The sequence below is a fragment of the Humulus lupulus genome, chromosome 4, assembly GCF_963169125.1.
Source record: "Humulus lupulus chromosome 4, drHumLupu1.1, whole genome shotgun sequence".
Taxonomy (NCBI): domain Eukaryota; kingdom Viridiplantae; phylum Streptophyta; class Magnoliopsida; order Rosales; family Cannabaceae; genus Humulus; species Humulus lupulus.
Window position 1 is genome coordinate 75,710,757 of NC_084796.1, and position 17,160 is coordinate 75,727,916.

General features: G+C 35.5%; 1 non-coding gene and 1 pseudogene across 1 annotated transcript; both read left to right on the forward strand.

Moving 5' to 3' along the window:
- The first annotated feature begins 287 nt into the window (after positions 1-287).
- Positions 288-394, forward strand: LOC133833369 (small nucleolar RNA R71). Its single transcript, XR_009892750.1, has one exon. It is a non-coding gene; the product is annotated as a small nucleolar RNA R71 (small nucleolar RNA).
- A 2,055-nt stretch (positions 395-2,449) lies between these two features.
- LOC133830569 (protein LONG AFTER FAR-RED 3-like) lies at positions 2,450-11,388 on the forward strand (annotated as a pseudogene).
- Positions 11,389-17,160: the final 5,772 nt, after the last annotated feature.

Sequence of the window (17,160 nt, forward strand, 5' to 3'; positions counted from 1 at the left end):
GCACAACCTGGGCAGACATGGTATTTTGTTGCAGCTACTTAGTTAGAGATGCAACTTGAGCAATTAAGGCTGTGATTGCATCTATTTCATGAACCCCTGCAACCTTTTTATTACTTCCCAATCGTTCACTTGGCCATTGGTAATTATTATTGGACATTTCCTCTAAGAGTTCATTAGCTTCATTAGCACTTTTGCTCATAAGCGCTCCTCCTGCTGTTGCATCAATGATTGTGTGAGTGGTACCGCACAAACCATTGCAAAAGTTGTGGACCAACATCCACTTCTCAATATCGTGGTGAGGACATTTTCTGGTCAAGTCCTTGAACCTCTCCCAAGCATCATACAAATATTCTCCCTCAAGTTGAGAGAAGTTATTGATCTCACATCTCAATTTAGCAGCCTTGGCAGGTGGAAATAACTTTGCTAAGAACTTCTGAGCTAGAGCATCCAAAGTGGTGATAGTATTGGCCTCAAGTGAATTCAGCCAACTTTTTGCTCGCTCCCGTAATGAGAATGGGAACAAGCTCAATTTAATGGCATCATCACTCACCTCTTTCATCTTGAAGGTGGCACACAACTGTAGAAAATTGGCTATGTGCATATTGGGGTCTTCAGTGGAGAGGCCAACAAATTGAACTGCAGTTTGGACCATCTGCAAGATAGCAGGCTTGATCTCAAAATTGTTTGCCTCTACTACTGGTGGACGGATGCATGAGTGTACCCCTGTGACAGTAGGCAGTACATAGTCCCATAGAGGTCTTTGACCAGCAAGATTCTGATCTTGTGGTGCTCCCCCAATTCATGTTTTCCACACTGTTGTTATTAATATCAGTTGTAACCATAGTAGAACTTTCAACCCTCTTGTTTCTACGGTTTTGCTTGCACTCTTTCTTGATCTCAAGATTAATTGGAACTAGACTGTCAGCTCCCCTTCTACTGCACATATAAAGAAAGTACCTGAGACAGAGAACAACCACATCGAAACCAGTTAGAAATTATTTCAAGACAACCAACCAAATTAGAAACAAAACTAGCTATTTGATATTGCTAAATTTATCAGTCCTCGACAATGACGCCAAAAACTTGTTGCGAAAATTTAAAGCTACGCAAATAAACATAATCGCTTTTGTAGTTTATTTCGGTAACACCGATATCGTTCCACACAGAGACTGATTATCAAGTACCAATAGCCTATTTTATTTTCTATTTGGTAATTGAAAATGGAATTTTTAAAAATAAGAATAATAAATAACAAAATTAAATGAAGAACAACAAAGAACAATAAACTTGATTCAAATATATAAATCAGAAATTAGGGATTCTAATCTCCTCTACTATCCACTTTATTATTCATTAATGCAATCACAAAGATAATTCTTCTCACTAAGATGAAAGACATGCAAAAGTGTTAAATATTCGGGTTAAGAAATATAAAACTTGACCTGATGCAAATTCTCTATATTTCTATGAGAGAACTCAACCCTAAATCACATAGACCAATTTGATACTCTTGTTCTAAATTGAAATCTATGTCTTTTCAATTTTAGCATATCCAAATCTCACTTCTCAGATTTTGATTCGAATTCATAAATAGCATGTAAAAGATGCGCAGTCAATCACATACACAATAAACATAAATTGAATAGATCTTAGATTAAGAAGAAATAGAAAACTTGCATTAATTCATAATAAAGATTCAAGATATTCAATTAAAAATCCTAAATAGATTTTAGTTCATGTTCATCACTAAGAAATCCATAAACATGAAATTAACTTAAAACTAAAAGTAAAAAGAGAAGAAAAGAACTCTAAATGATAGATCCAATCTTCATCCAAAGCACTCCCAAGCGTTTCTTTTCAGTTCCAGCAGTCCAAAATTTTGTCTCCCCTCTAAAAATCGCAATTAAGACCTAATCAAATCGTTCTCCCCAAGTGAAAAGATAAAAATAGCCTTCATTAATGATTTCTCCCGATATGCTTTTCTAAAATAGTTGCGTGGCTGCACCAAACACCTGCACGACCGCACCACTCCTCCAGAAATGTCAGTTTTAATCTTTTTCAACTTTTTTGCCTTTTCTACAATAATTTTGCACCGTTTCAACTCCAAGTCATCCCGAATCCATCCAAACCTAAAAAAACATCAAAGCAAGCGTAAACCCGCACAAAATAAACCTAAACAAACTAAAACTTAACCTAAATTAACCCCCTAAAGTGAGTCTAAAAACTCACTTATCACTGGGCCATGGCTCACGGGTGTTACGTGGTGCAGGTAAAAGCAAATGAAAGCTGGATCAACCATGAATTGGAGAGCTCACCACCCCAAATACCCATTTTCATAAAATAAGAATATAATATATGCTTATAAATATGTGGTAAAAGAAAAAAATGGCAGTAATTTATTTTGGAGCCCGCTTATAACTTGTAAAAGTTATATATTTTTCCTAGCTAATTCCTTTTTAATTACATTGTTCGAACTCCCCCGTTTTCTTCTTCGGCTATGGTGTCTCCGAAGTCAAACTCGCCTCAACTCACTCCCACATGTGCCTACCTCAGTCTATTGCATCTCTCTGCAGCCAAAGTTTGCTTCTGCTGCAGCTCTGCTATTTCCATGTCACCACTCGTTGCAGCAAACAAAGCTAAGTAACCCCTTTTTCTCTCACTTTGTCACTCTTTTTTGAGCTTTGATAGAGTTACCTGAAGCTTGAACTCTCTTTCTAGCAAAAGATAAAGAAAACCCACAAGGGTGACGCTAAAAGGGAAGTTGTGACTGAGACTTTGGGGGTTCCAATGCCCTCAGCTCTGCCCTGTCCTCGCTTCTTCTTATTCTGCTTGATTCTCCTTCTGGGTTCGTTAAGTGTTGGTTTGGCTGGTGATCCCTATGTCTACTATGATTGGTCTGTTTCGTACATCAATGCCTCCCCACTTGGACCCAAACAAAAGGTTCTTTCTTTCCCTTTCAATTTCTCTCATTTTTTTTATAATGCAATTCCTTAATTCTTTTTCTCATTTGGTTAATTTTTTTTGTACCCAATTGAGATATGCCTCGTTAGTAGAAATCCAACTTAATTTTTTGTTTTTTATGCCAGAGTATGATGCCTTTTAAGTTGCTTTTCTTGGTTATATTTTGACATGTCATCCTCGACTCTGGCTACGAATTGATCGCTCTCTCAAAGAATCTGAAGCTGGCGTTTTACCCAACATTGACTCAATCGTTGCTGCTGCAAGGTTGGTTTTTTAATTTACCAAAAACAACCTCATTGATTTTGATTTTGAGTGTACTTGAGGGACTGTGATGGTCTTTTATGGTCGCTCAGTGTAATTCCATTAATTTGTTATGGAAATGCTGCACAGACCCATATATATGTTGTAGGAACAGAAAGAGAATCACTTTTATTTGAAAATTTGTTTTGCAGATATAACTTTTTCATCGAAGTCATTTTTGCAAATGACTCTAATTGGGTGATTTCATGGTCATGAATGATTTCTGATGATGACGATGCCTGGATTTATTGATTCCCATGTGCACTTAATTTCAGGTGGACTACAGGTTAGCTCTGCTCAACCTCCATTTTAATTGAATTTTGTTCCAAACTCTGTGCATACACACACACATTATTCCTTCTATTTTGAGTTATTTTACTGTAATTTATGTACCTTTCTACCTTTACTGTATTTTCCTTGTAAAACTACACTTGATATTGTTTGTCATAAACTTTAGTTGGAATTCTTATTCAGATGGAGAGAAATCTAACTTGATTATTCTTTAGCTAAGAATCTTTTACAACTACTAATTTTTATTTATGTTTATTTTTCAAAAAAATTTGGTGAGAGTTTACAAATTCGTTCCATTCTGTGTTAGTTTGGGTCTTAGATTCATTGGTTGTTTACTTAGTTAAGAGATAGTTTTGGAAGCAATAAAATATGTGTATTTCAGATTCTAGAATGCCAAAATAATGGTTGGTTGTCTGGATTGTTGTTATAAAGCTGCAATTTTACACATTATTACAATTTTAATATGTGATTTTGATAAATTGCTTAATGTTGTAATGTGAAAATTAATATTTGGTTTTACCATACACTGTTATTGATACAGTTGATGCGATTGCAATTCTGAGGCATAAATAAAAAGGATGAGTTTGTGAGAAGAATTGTAGAAGCAGCAGAAAGTAAGTTCAATTCAATTTTAGTGGTTACCCGTTGCTTTTTGGATTGAAAGTTTGTACAATAGAATGGCGTTTGTATTTGAAAATTCAATTTCTTATGCAGTATGTGAAGTATGCAAAGTTTTCCTATACTGTTTCTTGATGTTAATATCTTATTTGCTTAAATAGATCTAAAGTAATAGAATTGGTTAGAAATTTAACTGCTTTCTATTCATTGGAAGTAGTGGAAAAAGAAAGTAGTGTTTTTAGCATCAATAATTCATAACGTTTACTGTTTAGTACTAAAAGCTGAAAAATAAATGCTTTTATTCTATGTAATTATCATTTATGTTATTTTGGATAGTAGTCAACTTGTCTTCAAGCTTTTTGTTGATCAATCTAGTATTAAAATTTTAATGATTTGGAGGATTATTGAGGATTCATTCTAACGACTAAATTTTTAACCAGTGAAGTACTTATGATTTCAGCAATAATATTTCAGATAGAAAACCAGGTTCCTGGATTTTGGGTGGCGGTTGGAACAATGGTCTATGGGGAGGAGATTTGCCAACTGCTTCTTGGATTGATGATATTACTCCAAATAATCCTGTATGCCATAATATTATAGATTTCGTTTTTAGATAAGAGATATTCTGGGCTCTAATATTATTTAAACTAGCATACTAATTTCTAATAATATCTGAATGTGCAGGTTTGGTTACCAAGATTTGATGGTTATATGAGCTTGGAAAATTCAGTGGCACTAAAGTTTGTTGGGATTGATAAATCATCAAAAGATCCAGATGGCGGAACCATTATGAGAACTACGCCTGGAGGTAACATTTAACTTCATACATGTCTTAAAAATTCTCTCTTTTCTTCTCCTAAGAAACTACATACAAAATCCTCTTTGTAACAATGTCCTACTGAAAATCCCCCACAAAATGATCTATGAAACTTTTTTGTACAACCAAACTGAATATAGCTCCCTAATCCAATTGCTCTGAAGCTAGAAAGTCACTTTGCAATTCCTTGTTTAGTATGTAGTACGACGTTTTGGCATTCTGGGTTGTAAATCTAGATGAGAACCCATCATCTCTATCAATGTGCCTTTTTGTTTCCTATATAAAAAAAGTCAATTTGTAATTCGACAAACAAATTACTCGAACTATTTTTATTTGGTTGTATAGATAAGTGTAAGATTTTATCATTGTTGAAGGTCAAAGGTAGTACTGCTATTAGTTGCTTGCAACAATGCAAACCCTTACCTTAGATAAAACAAGGAGCAGAGAGCAGGGTTATGTAAAGAAATGAGATATATAGATAGAGGAAAACAACCCCCATTATATACAAGGAAAGAGGCAATGGACTTAAAAAAACGCTAGGTAAAGTAGATACAATGATCTTCTTAATTACCATTGTATGTATAAAGCTACCAATGTATTAGTACAAAGCTAAAAAATTGTTATGGAGTGCGGGGGTAATGGCTACTTGGTGAGCCATTTGGTTAGAAAGAAATAAGGGAATCTCCGAAGGAGTCGAAGCTGATGAAGATCAGATTTGGAATAGAGTCATATATTGGGTGGCAATTTGGCTGGATCTAAGATGTATTTTCTTAGTGATAGAAATATCCCTTTCTTTGATCTTGCAACCTCAATACCCATATCTTAACTAAGAATATTAAAATATTGGGTGGCTGTTTAAATCTAAAGAGTTTTCAGGGTTCTTATTTTCTGATTTACGTAGAGATTGGTAATGCTTGGTGTAGTTTAAGTTGTTTTTGTTTCTTTTTTACTTGTTGTAGATGATCAGATAAGATATCATCTATTGTAACCTTTTCATTTTCTCCATTCTAATATATTCTCAGTTTCTTAGTAAAAAAAAACTCTACAAATGAGGAAACAACTAAACTAGAATATCAAGGATACATAAACCTAGGAAACTACTTAACAAATATCTGAAAATATCCTTAATCACGTGAATTCTATTCACGTGAAATAATTCATATAACAATATTTAGACACAATTATGTTGTGTTTAGTAGTATCACTCAATTATGTTCTGTTTGATATTTCTTTACGTGGATTGTGTGACTTTTTTTACACTGTAATTACAAATAATATATGGTGTGTGTATATATATAATATATATTTTAAGTGTTTGGTAGCACAAAGAATTATTTAACGTATATGTTCTAATTTAAAACATTGTAGCTATAGTTTCTGTTAAATTCATTGTTAATGTTATGCAGTACCTACTGGATTGCTGATTGATTCTGCAATGAAACTTGTTGTCTCGTATATTCCGGAGCTTTCTATCGATCAAAGAAGGGAGGCTTTGCAAAGAGCCAGTAGTCTTGCCTTGATGAAGGGTGTTACAACTGTTGTTGACGTTGGGAGATATTTTCCTGGAACCTCTGTGGATCGTCCATGGGAAGATTTCTCAGGTTTTCTTTCTCGTTCTTTTTTTTTAATGGAAAAGAAAAAACTTCTATTGAGTTGTGCTTCTATGCCAAATATTTCTTGATTGTGTCAACGCAAAAAACACATGTACACAAACGCATATGAACATTAGATCATTAGACACTAAATTGTATGGAAACTGAGATCACTGGCGTTTCTCAAATATCTTTTATTCACTGAATTAGTTTCTAATTTATAGACTTAAAAGAAAGAAAAAAAACAGAATCGGATCCATGGATTTGGGCAAGTTTGAGATATCCTAAATAGCTAATGTCCTAACTGGATAAGATTTATTAAACCACACTCGGTTGAAATTTTAAAGACTTTTCAAAAATTTGTTTTACTGCTTAATTGTTTCATGCATCTTTTTCAAGAGTATTTAATCTGCCAAATTCATTTAGGCCTCGATTTTTATATAAATATATTTATGTTCTTAATAGTAAGATAGTATATTATTTGATAAGTAATATAGATATTTATCAATTTGCTTATTGAATCAAGAAAAATAAGAGAAAAAGAAATAACTTTAATAAAAAATTTATTGGGAGTAAATCATGCTAATATGAGGGATTAATTAGGTGTTTTGTGTTTGGACTAATGTTTTCAATATATTCTCTAACACTTATGCTGATCACATTATTAAATTTAAACTTTTCAAAGCTGACCTTAGAGTTCAAGTTTTCTGTTGTCTTTGCTTTCAGTTCTGCACAGTGATTGTGCCTCTTGAACTATCAGCCAGTAAATTTTTTTTCATTGATTTACACAGATGTTTATCAATGGGCAGATTCTTCCAGGAAGATGAGATTAGAGTTTGCTTATTTTTTCCATTAGAGACGTGGTCACGTTTACATGTATGTTGTGCAATGCTGCTATAGCTGATGTGGTTTTTGTTTACTTGTTTGTGCTTTAGTTTGACTTCATTAAATAATAAATGTTTGGATCCCCTGCTTACCATATTTGTTATTTTTTCTTTTTTCCTGAACTCCCTTTCATCAAATCAGCTACTAAATAATATCTATGTGATGCAAGGCTATTTCTTGGATAACAAATGTTCGAATACTGGAAACAACATGGATATCATGTAAATTAATGTTTTTTTCCTGTCATGTATAAACCTCAATGACTGTAATGGTTTTGATAGTAAAAAACCTGAGGTTTTCATTTTCACTCTCAGGATGATGTTAACAGAGTTGGCTAGTCCATAAGCAAATGGATATACTTGGGTGGTGTCAAAGCTTTTGCTGATGAATCTTTAGGTTCTAATAGTGCCTTGTTTCATGAGGTAAGAACAATTATAGTTTGGTATTCATTAACCTTAAAAAATATATTTCAACATATATGGCCTATTATTTCCTTTAGTTATCATCACTCTTGCGGTTTGGGGCTGGAGCGCCGGTTCTATATTGTTGAGCCCACTGGCAAGAAAACAAGATTTGTGCATGCTGCACATATAGACATTTATATTACGTTTGGTATAGAGGAAAGAAAATAGGGGAGAGAGAAAATATAGCAGAGATAGAAATGAAAGTATATCTTTTATTTGTTTGTGTAAAACTTATCTCTTCATTTTTCTTTCCAATTTGGAATGGAAAAAATCTCTGGGTCCTATTCAATATTTTTCACCTCACTTTTCTTTTCCCTCCACTTTTCCTTCCTACCAAACAACTCATTTTTCTCTTTTCTTTTCACTTTTCTCTTCAATATTTTTGTGAGCTCAGGCAGTCTTACTCCCAAGTCCAAACTGCTGCTTCATATAATGCATTTCCTTTTTAATTATCTCATGCTGTCAAATAACATCATTGAAGATTGCATTTTAACTTTTGTAGCCATATGTTGATGAGCCTCAAAATTATGGTTTACAAGTGGTGGATTAAGAAAAGTTGTTTAACATGACTTTAGCAGTTGATAACCATAGGCTACATGCCTGTTCTTTTGTAGTTTTATTTAAATTGCCTTAGTAAAAATTATTACAATAGTGGATGCTCTTTCAGGTTGCCATTCATGCTGTAGGTGATAGAGCAAATGACAGGATCCTCGATATGTATGAATCCATAAATTCTAAAAATGGAATAAGGGATTGAAGATTCCGAGTAAGATTTGTTGCTCTAGAATAGGGTAGAAAATGTGATATGATTCATTGATTAAGGAAGAAAAAATTCTCTTTCGTATTTAGGCATATTACAATCTGGAAAAATAGGAGCAAATCAAATTAAATCTATAGCTGTACATCCAGATTTCCTGGAACAAAAGAAAATCTCTAAATTTAAAAAATACAAAAAAATCAGGCAACAATCAGACCAGACTCTCTGATTTGATCAAGATTCTTAAAGTTACCATAATTTGAAGCTCCAAGTAGCAATTAAGTATTGCAAAGTTTTAATATTGATATTTCTTTCCATGCTTATTTTTGCATGACTAGAGCTAATTTTCAGATTGAGCATGCTCAGCATCTTGAACCTGGGACTGTAGACCGGTTTGGTGAACTAGGGATTATTGCTTCAGTACAGGTTCATCACAGCTCTCTGTTGCACTCTAGTAACATACTGTAACATTTAAGGTTACAAGAAATGAAATATCAACACCCATTGCCAATATTGTTATCGACTGTTTGAGTTGGGGTTTATTTTATTCCACTTTTAATTTTTAAAATTTATTTATTTTGTTTTAGTTTTTTCAAGGTGATTTTCCTTTTTGTTATTTGTTTTTATTTGGTGGTGGTAAGTTGCTGAAGTATAGTAAGTGTTAGTCCAATCTTTAGTAAGAATTGGGTAGAGTTGTGAGTGTCTTTTAGATCATGTTGGAAAAGAATGATAAGATTGGAGTGTATAATGTTTATTAAGTGTTTAGGTTATGTAATTAGAGAGCATATTAGAATTCACCTAATGAGATAAATTAGTCTAATTGATAAATATGGGATAATTTTATTCTAACCAATTCCCTATTAATTTATTCGTCCTTTTTTTTCGTTTTCATAACTTATATCTATAAATGATCAACTCACTCATTTTTTCGCTATTTTTTTCTTAATCCATACCTAGCGAGCCCTTAGAGTGTAAATTTGGGTCCCATCATTACAACTTTAGTAATATTGAGTCTTGATCTACAACATTCGAGTCCTTGTTATTACTTTTACTGCTGTAATGTACTCCCTGATAGAGACTACTCATATAATTTTTTTGTCTTTTCCAATCTTTAATATGCAACATTGAGCCATTGATCTTATAAACAAGAAGAGAGAGAGAGAGAGAGAGACATGTTTATAAAGCTATATTGTTAGAGAAAGTAGTTAAGTTAGATATTTCTGTTATGACAAGCAAGGTTAACTTTGTTAAGTCTTTTGTTATATAATTCTAACTTTGATAAATGTTTGGCTTGGAAAAGTGCCATTTTGATAAAATGTTTGGTTTGGAAAAGTTCCTAAACTCTAGCCACTAAGCAGCTTATATATTTATAAGCCATATATGAACAATGCAGAATATGACCATGGACTATATTCTTACAAAATATATATTGAGAGAAAAATTAATAATATGATAACCATATATACCCAAAAATTAATATATAAAAGAATTTTTTTACTTATTGTATCATTTAATTTTAATTTTGTATTAATCTTTTAGGTATTGATTTTATTCTTTAGGTTGTGGATCAAACTGGCAAGGAGCATTGCAAAGTTAATTAACTTGATTATTAATTGCAAGAGGTACGGAAGTATGTTCTCTTAACTCTTTTATTAATATCATACAAATGTTACAGCAGTTTGAATATCTTAAATATTCATTTGTAGAGAAGTAGGTTCTGAGATTAAAATTGTGTGCTGCGGTGATAACGGAAGGTTGAAAACTTGTGTGTCTTAGAGAAGTAGGTTCTGGAAAATTTGTTTGTGTGTTGCGGTGATATAAGGAAGAAAACTTTTTGTGTGTTGTTTGAATTTTTTTACTTGATATTGATAGATGGTTAGGTAACCTTTATATGGGAAATGATATAAGATTTTATCTAAAATTATGTATTATCTTATTACAAATAAATTGTGTTTGCTTGAATTGGTTTGATTATATTGATAGATATTTCACCTGGGGTGTGATAGATAATTCATCCTAACTATGCGATACTTACTATACGAGAAGTTGTTGGTTCAATAGTTGCAGGCCTTCTCAAAAGGTTATTGGTTTTTTGATTATATAAATGCTTGTTCAACATTAACCGATATGCAATCCAAGATTATGATAGTATTATTTGATTGATTTCATAGGGAAGATGAGAAAGACAAAATGATAGCGGGACCAATTTGAATGAATATTATGCACCAGTTAATTAAAGTTCTAAGGTCACTTGAGTATAGATAGTTGTAGTAATGTGTGTAATAGAATAACTTGTTTATTATTCATACTCAATTATTGTAAATTTGGTTAGGCGTCATGACATTATTGACTATTTTAGATGCATGCTATGATATTTCATGATCTCATTAGTTTTTATTTTATGTTTTATTTACCAGATTCAACAAGTGAAGTGCAAAAGAAAATCTGATTTGGAAGGCTTTGGTGTGCTGACATTTGGAAGATCATGAATTCCTACTTTTGCTTGTGAATATGTAACTATTTAAGACTATTTTGTTGACTATTGTGAGAATGTTTTGTTTATGTTAATTAGGCAGTGTTGAATATCTTAAGACTTTTGGATTGTTTTTTAGATAATCTTGAATGTATTTTGACACAACTATTTAGTTGTATGTGTTATGAACCATATAATTGGTACTCAAAAATATATTTGTACAATGCTAAGATTGTCTTAAGTATATTAAATGAAGCGAGTTTGAATTAAAGGAATAAAAAATAATTATAATGTACAGGTTTATATAATAATAATTCAAGCTTATCCAAATATTAGAATAATACAAAAAATGTGTTATTGTATCTCTTACAATAACATTAGTTTATAAGCATAAAGTTATGTTATGCAAACTATTTTCTATAATGAAGAAAGTGTGTTATTATAAAGTGTATCATAACACCACTTTATAAGTACAAAAAAATGTTATATAATATATTTATAAATAGCTTAATGAAATACTTATCTAACTATTAAAATAACACAACTAAAGTGTTATCGTAGGCTATACCATAACACATGTCTATAACTATGGTATATATTTGATAATACTTTTTTGGTCTTATTGAAAATACTTTTTGTTGTAGTGGTTCTAGGGGAGAGTGTACATTGTCAGTTGCTTGACCGCCATGGCTGAGGGAAAGTACAGGGACAGAGGCCTAAAACTTGTATTTTGACATTAGAGCGACTTTTGTTTGTATTAAACTTTTGAGGATTGTAAATTGTCACTTAAACCTTGTTTTTGGGATCCCATTTACCAAACATCTGTATCAATGAAAATTAACTATTTACAATCAAAATATTTTAACCCTAACCTGATAGTTGACCTTAGGAACACATTATTGTTCAAACAACCTAATTAGCAAGTCTTGCACTATTTTAAAATTGAAGAAGAAATGCCTGGGATATGTTGGGAAAGGATGGACTTGAAGCTTAGGTAGTCAGGAATTTAGAGTTTGTAGAAGGCATAAAGCTTGTGAGGATTCAAGCAACAATTGAGGTGAGGTTTTCTCTCTGTTTTGCTAGAAAATCTAGATCATTGGTTGAAATTGAATTGAGTATTGGGTGATGAATTACTACTGAATTGGGGTAATGGCTTCATTATGAGTTCTTAGTCATTTCGTTTGGTTTTACCAATGCCCCAGCAACATTTATGGACTTGTTGAAAAGGGTGCTCATGGACTTCTTGGATCAGTTTGTGATTGTATTCATCGACGATATTTTGGTTTACTCCAGTTCAGAGGCAGTGCGTGAGCAGCATCTCCGGCAGGTATTGCAGAGACTGAGAGAGCATCAGTTGTATGCCAAGTTTAAGAAGTACGAGTTCTGGCTACCAGAAGTAACATTCCTTGGACACATTGTTGGTGAAGATGGGATTAAGGTGGATCCAGCTAAGGTAAAGGTAGTGAGAGATTGGCTGAGGCTAAGGAATGCCTTAGAGGTTAAAGGCTTTCTTGGATTAGCAGGGTGTTACAGACGATTCATAGAAGGGTTTTCGAAGATTGCTGGACCGATGATAGAATTGACACGAAAGAATCTGAAGTTTATCTGGTCAGACAAGTGTGAGAATAGTTTTCAGGAACTGAAGCGATGGCTGATTACTGCTCCTGTGTTGAGTCTTCCTTTAGAGGGAGGGAAGTTTGTGGTATATTGTGATGCATTGAGTTTGGGATTGGGGTGCGTGTTGATGCAGAATGAGAAGGTTATTGCTTATGCGTCACGACAGCTGAAGGAATATGAACAGCGGTACCCTACCCATGATATGGAGTTAGCAGCGGTGGTATTCACACTGAAAGTTTGACGACATTATTTATATGGAGAATAGTGCGAGATATACACCGATCATAAGAGTTTGAAGTATTTCTTCACCCAGAAAGACTTGAGTATGAGGTAGAGACATTGGGTGGAGTTGGCTAAGGACTATTCCATTTCAGAGACTGGCTTATTACGGTATAAGGATCGGATTTGTGTCCCAACAGATATGGTTATTAGACGAGAGATACTTGATGAATCCCATACAACACCATACTCCATCCAGGCACCACAAAAATGTATCAGGATCCTACGGACGTTATATTTGTGGCCTGGAATGATGAAGGATGTAGTTGAGTATGTGGCCAAGTGTTTAACCGGCCAGCAGGTGAAGGCTGAGAATCAATGACCGGTAGGGTTGCTACAACCTTTGGGTATTCCCAAGTGGAAGTGAGAAAACATTACTATGGATTTTGTGGGAGGTTTACCCATGACAGTGGGGCTGCATGACTCGGTGTGGGTGATAGTAGATAGATAAACCAAGTCAGCTCATTTTCTTCCAGTGAGGATGACCTATACTATGGATCAGTACACAAAGTTATATGTGACGGAGATTGTACGTCTCCATGGGGTTCCTAAATCTATAGTATCAGACCAGGATCCCATATTCACCTCCAAGTTTTGGGGTTGTTTGCGGAAGGCTATGTGGACTCAGTTAAAGTTCAGTACAACCTTTCATCCTCAGACAGATGGACAGTCTGAGAGAACGATTCAGGTATTGAAAGACATGCCTAGGGCGTGTATATTGGACTTTGAGGGGTCTTGGAGTAAGTATCTCCCATTGATTGAGTTTTCATACAACAATAGTTATCAATCCATGGTTGGAGTAGCTCCATATGAGATGTTTCACGGAAGGAGATATAGATTGCCCATTCATTGGGATGAGATGGGTGAGAGGAAGTATTTTGGACCAGAGTTGGTTTAGAGGAATAGTGAAGTTATTGAGAAGATTTGAGCTCAAATTCTCGCTTCGCAGAGTAGACAGATTAGCTACGTGGATCCTAAGCATAGGGGCGTGGAGTTCCAGGTAAGGGACCACATGTTTCTGCGAGTGTCATCACTGCGAGGGGTGAAGAGGTTTTGGAAAAAGGGAAAGGGCAAGCTGAGCCCTAGATTCATAGGACCTTTTGAGATCCTAGAGAGGATTGGGCTAGTGGCCTACAGGTTCGAATTTCCCCCATCATTGTAAGGGGTTCACGACGTATTCCACATTTCTTTGCTTCAGAAATACGTCTCAGATACGACTCATGTGTTGAAGTATGAGGATTTTGAATTGCAGAAAGATTTAACATATGAGGAGCGACCGGTACAAGTCCTAGCCAGGAAAGACAAGGTTCTATGGAACAAGACGATTCCTCTAGTCCAAGTGTTGTGGAGGAATAGCAAGGTTGAGGAAGCGACCTGAGAGCTTGAGTAAGCTATGCCGAGTTATTCAGGTAAATTTCGAGGATGAAATTCTCGGTAGGAGGGGATAATTGTAACGACCAAAAATAGCTGATAGGGCTTAGTGCTTTGGTTAGTGTGCCAGTAGGGCATAAATGGATATATGTATGTTTAATTTGTTAAATGTGTGACTATGTGGCATGCATGATTAATGTGATTATATGAATATATTATATGCATGTTTATGAGTAGTAGATATGCATGTGGGTCCTTTATAGCTTTTAAGGGCATATTTATAATTATGGCCCGTTAAGGGCATAAATGTGATTTTTATGTGATATATGATTGAAACCACATTATTATGTGGATATATTTGCAGTATATGGCTTGAGACAGTCCTAGTGAGCGGATTAGGGAAATAGTCACAGCGGGGTTTAATACCCGGTTCGGGAGGAGACTGGGGTTGTTTTGGGAATTTAGAGAATACTTCGGGGTTTACTGGGTAATGAATAAATATGTGATAATTAATTAGATGTGACAGGATTAATGTGTTAATAGTAGGAACATTTGAGGAGTTAGCGAGAATCGGGGGAAAATGACCATTCTACCCTTTGGGGTAAATTAAGGGCTGGGTTAGTGATAAGGAGCAGTTTGGTCTTTTCTCACTAAGTTATATACTCAGGAGAACTCTAAGGAGGCAGCCAGAAGGTAGTGAAAACTCACAGCTCTCTCTCATATCTCTCACTCACGATTCTCTCTCCCTCTCCTATAATTAGAACCTTGGGGGGAAAATTTAAAGTTGAAGAAGAAAGGCTTGGACAAAGCTGGGAAAGGCTAGACTTGAAGATTAGGAAGTTAGGAATTTAGAGCTGGTAGAAGGAAGAAAGCTTGTGAGGATTCAAGCAATAATTGAGGTAAGGTTTTGTCTCTGTTTTGCTAGAAAATCTAGATCATTAGGTTGAAATTGACTTGAGTATTGGGTGACGAATTACTATTGAATTTGGGTAATGGCTTCAGTATGATTCTTGAGGTTTTGTGTTAAAATATGTGATTAAGAGTGCTCGACTCGTAACTAAGCTTGGTTTTGGTTATGAGGCTTGTTAAGATTGATTTGTGGGAATTCGGCTGGGAAGAATGCTGAGAAAACCCATAAAATTCTGGGTTCGTGGGGCGCGCTGCAACACAACTCATGGGCGCCGCGACTCGTATGCCCAGATTTCCCTGGGAGGGCTCTCTGTTTTGAGGGCGCACCGCGGCCCTAGGGGGCAAGTCGCGGCCCGCCTTGCCAAGATGCATGGGGCCGAGCCTCTGATTTGAGGCGCGCTGCGACAAATAGGGCTAGGTCGCGGCCCGCCTAGGTTGGTTTTTAGGATTGGGAAGGTTCGGGGGTTGAGCGTAAGCGCTCGGGAAAATTTCTACTACCCAATTTAGTATAAATCGAGGTCCCGAAGGTTAGCTATTATTTCCTAAGTATTTATTTGGATTAGAAATTGATGGTTACCCATTGACATTGCGACTAGGTTTATCGCTAAGACTCAAGATTGAGGATCGTGCTCGGGACCGTTCTGTATCCTCTGCTCGAGAATTCAAGGTAAGAAAACTGTACCCATGTGGTTGTGTTTGGGACTAAGGTTCCATGTATCTAGATATATGTGTTATGTAGTTGTATTATTTGAAATGTTAAGGTACGACCTAATGGAGTTGGGGCTGATGATTAGCGCATTGGACGCGACTTGGCCACTATGAGCCGGGGTCTGCTAAATAAACAATGGACTTGGCCTAAGCGAGCTGAGGTCAACTTATTAAATAGAGGGCTCGGCCTAAGGGCGCCGACCCTAAACATTTGTATTGTTGGTTAAAATATATTATTGAAGTACATGTATACTATTACTAGCTTGATGCTTATAATCTCTTGCATTTCTGATTGATTATTTTAAGATTGATTGAATGCTACTAATATTTATGTGTTTGATGTTTATGGTTTTCTTGATGGGCCTTGGCTCACGGGTGCTACGTGGTGCATGTAAATGCAATGGAAAGCTGTATCAACCATGAGTTGGAGAGCTCTGGGGGCGGAGTGTACATAGTCAGCTGCTCAACTGCCACGGCCGAGGGAAAGTACATGGGCAGTGGCCTAAAACTTGTATTGTGCCATTAGAGTGGCTTTTGTTTGTATTAAACTTTTGTGGAATGTAAATTGTCACTTAAACCCTATTTTTGGGATCCCATGTACCAAACATCTGTTTCAATGAAAATGAACTATTTACAATCAAAATCATTTAACTCTAACCTGATAGTTGAACTTAGGAACACATTACTGTTCAAACGACCTGATTAGCAAGTCTTGCACTATTTTAAAATACACAGTGTAACGGTCTTGGTTACCTAAAGCGTTACAACGATCCTTAGGCAATGGACGTGGAACATCCGCCAGAAGTGGTGGCGCTCCGCGGCAGGTGGCCTCCCAACAGCAAAATATTGATGCCCGGGAGGGGTATTTCACCGCCTTACTAGAGATGGTTAACCCCATGAGGGCTCTTCTGGTAGCCCAAAGGCTCCGATTGGAATCCCATGGGAAAGTACCACCTAGGAAGCCAGATGGCGTGCCACCTACACACCAAACTAGAGTTCCACCTATCAATGTAGCGGGCATGCCTCCTGAGCACCCCACTTGCGTGGTGCAAGATTTTCCAGCTGGCGTGCCACCTGTACACCGAGCTGGAGGTAGAGCTGGAGCCCTACCTACGCCA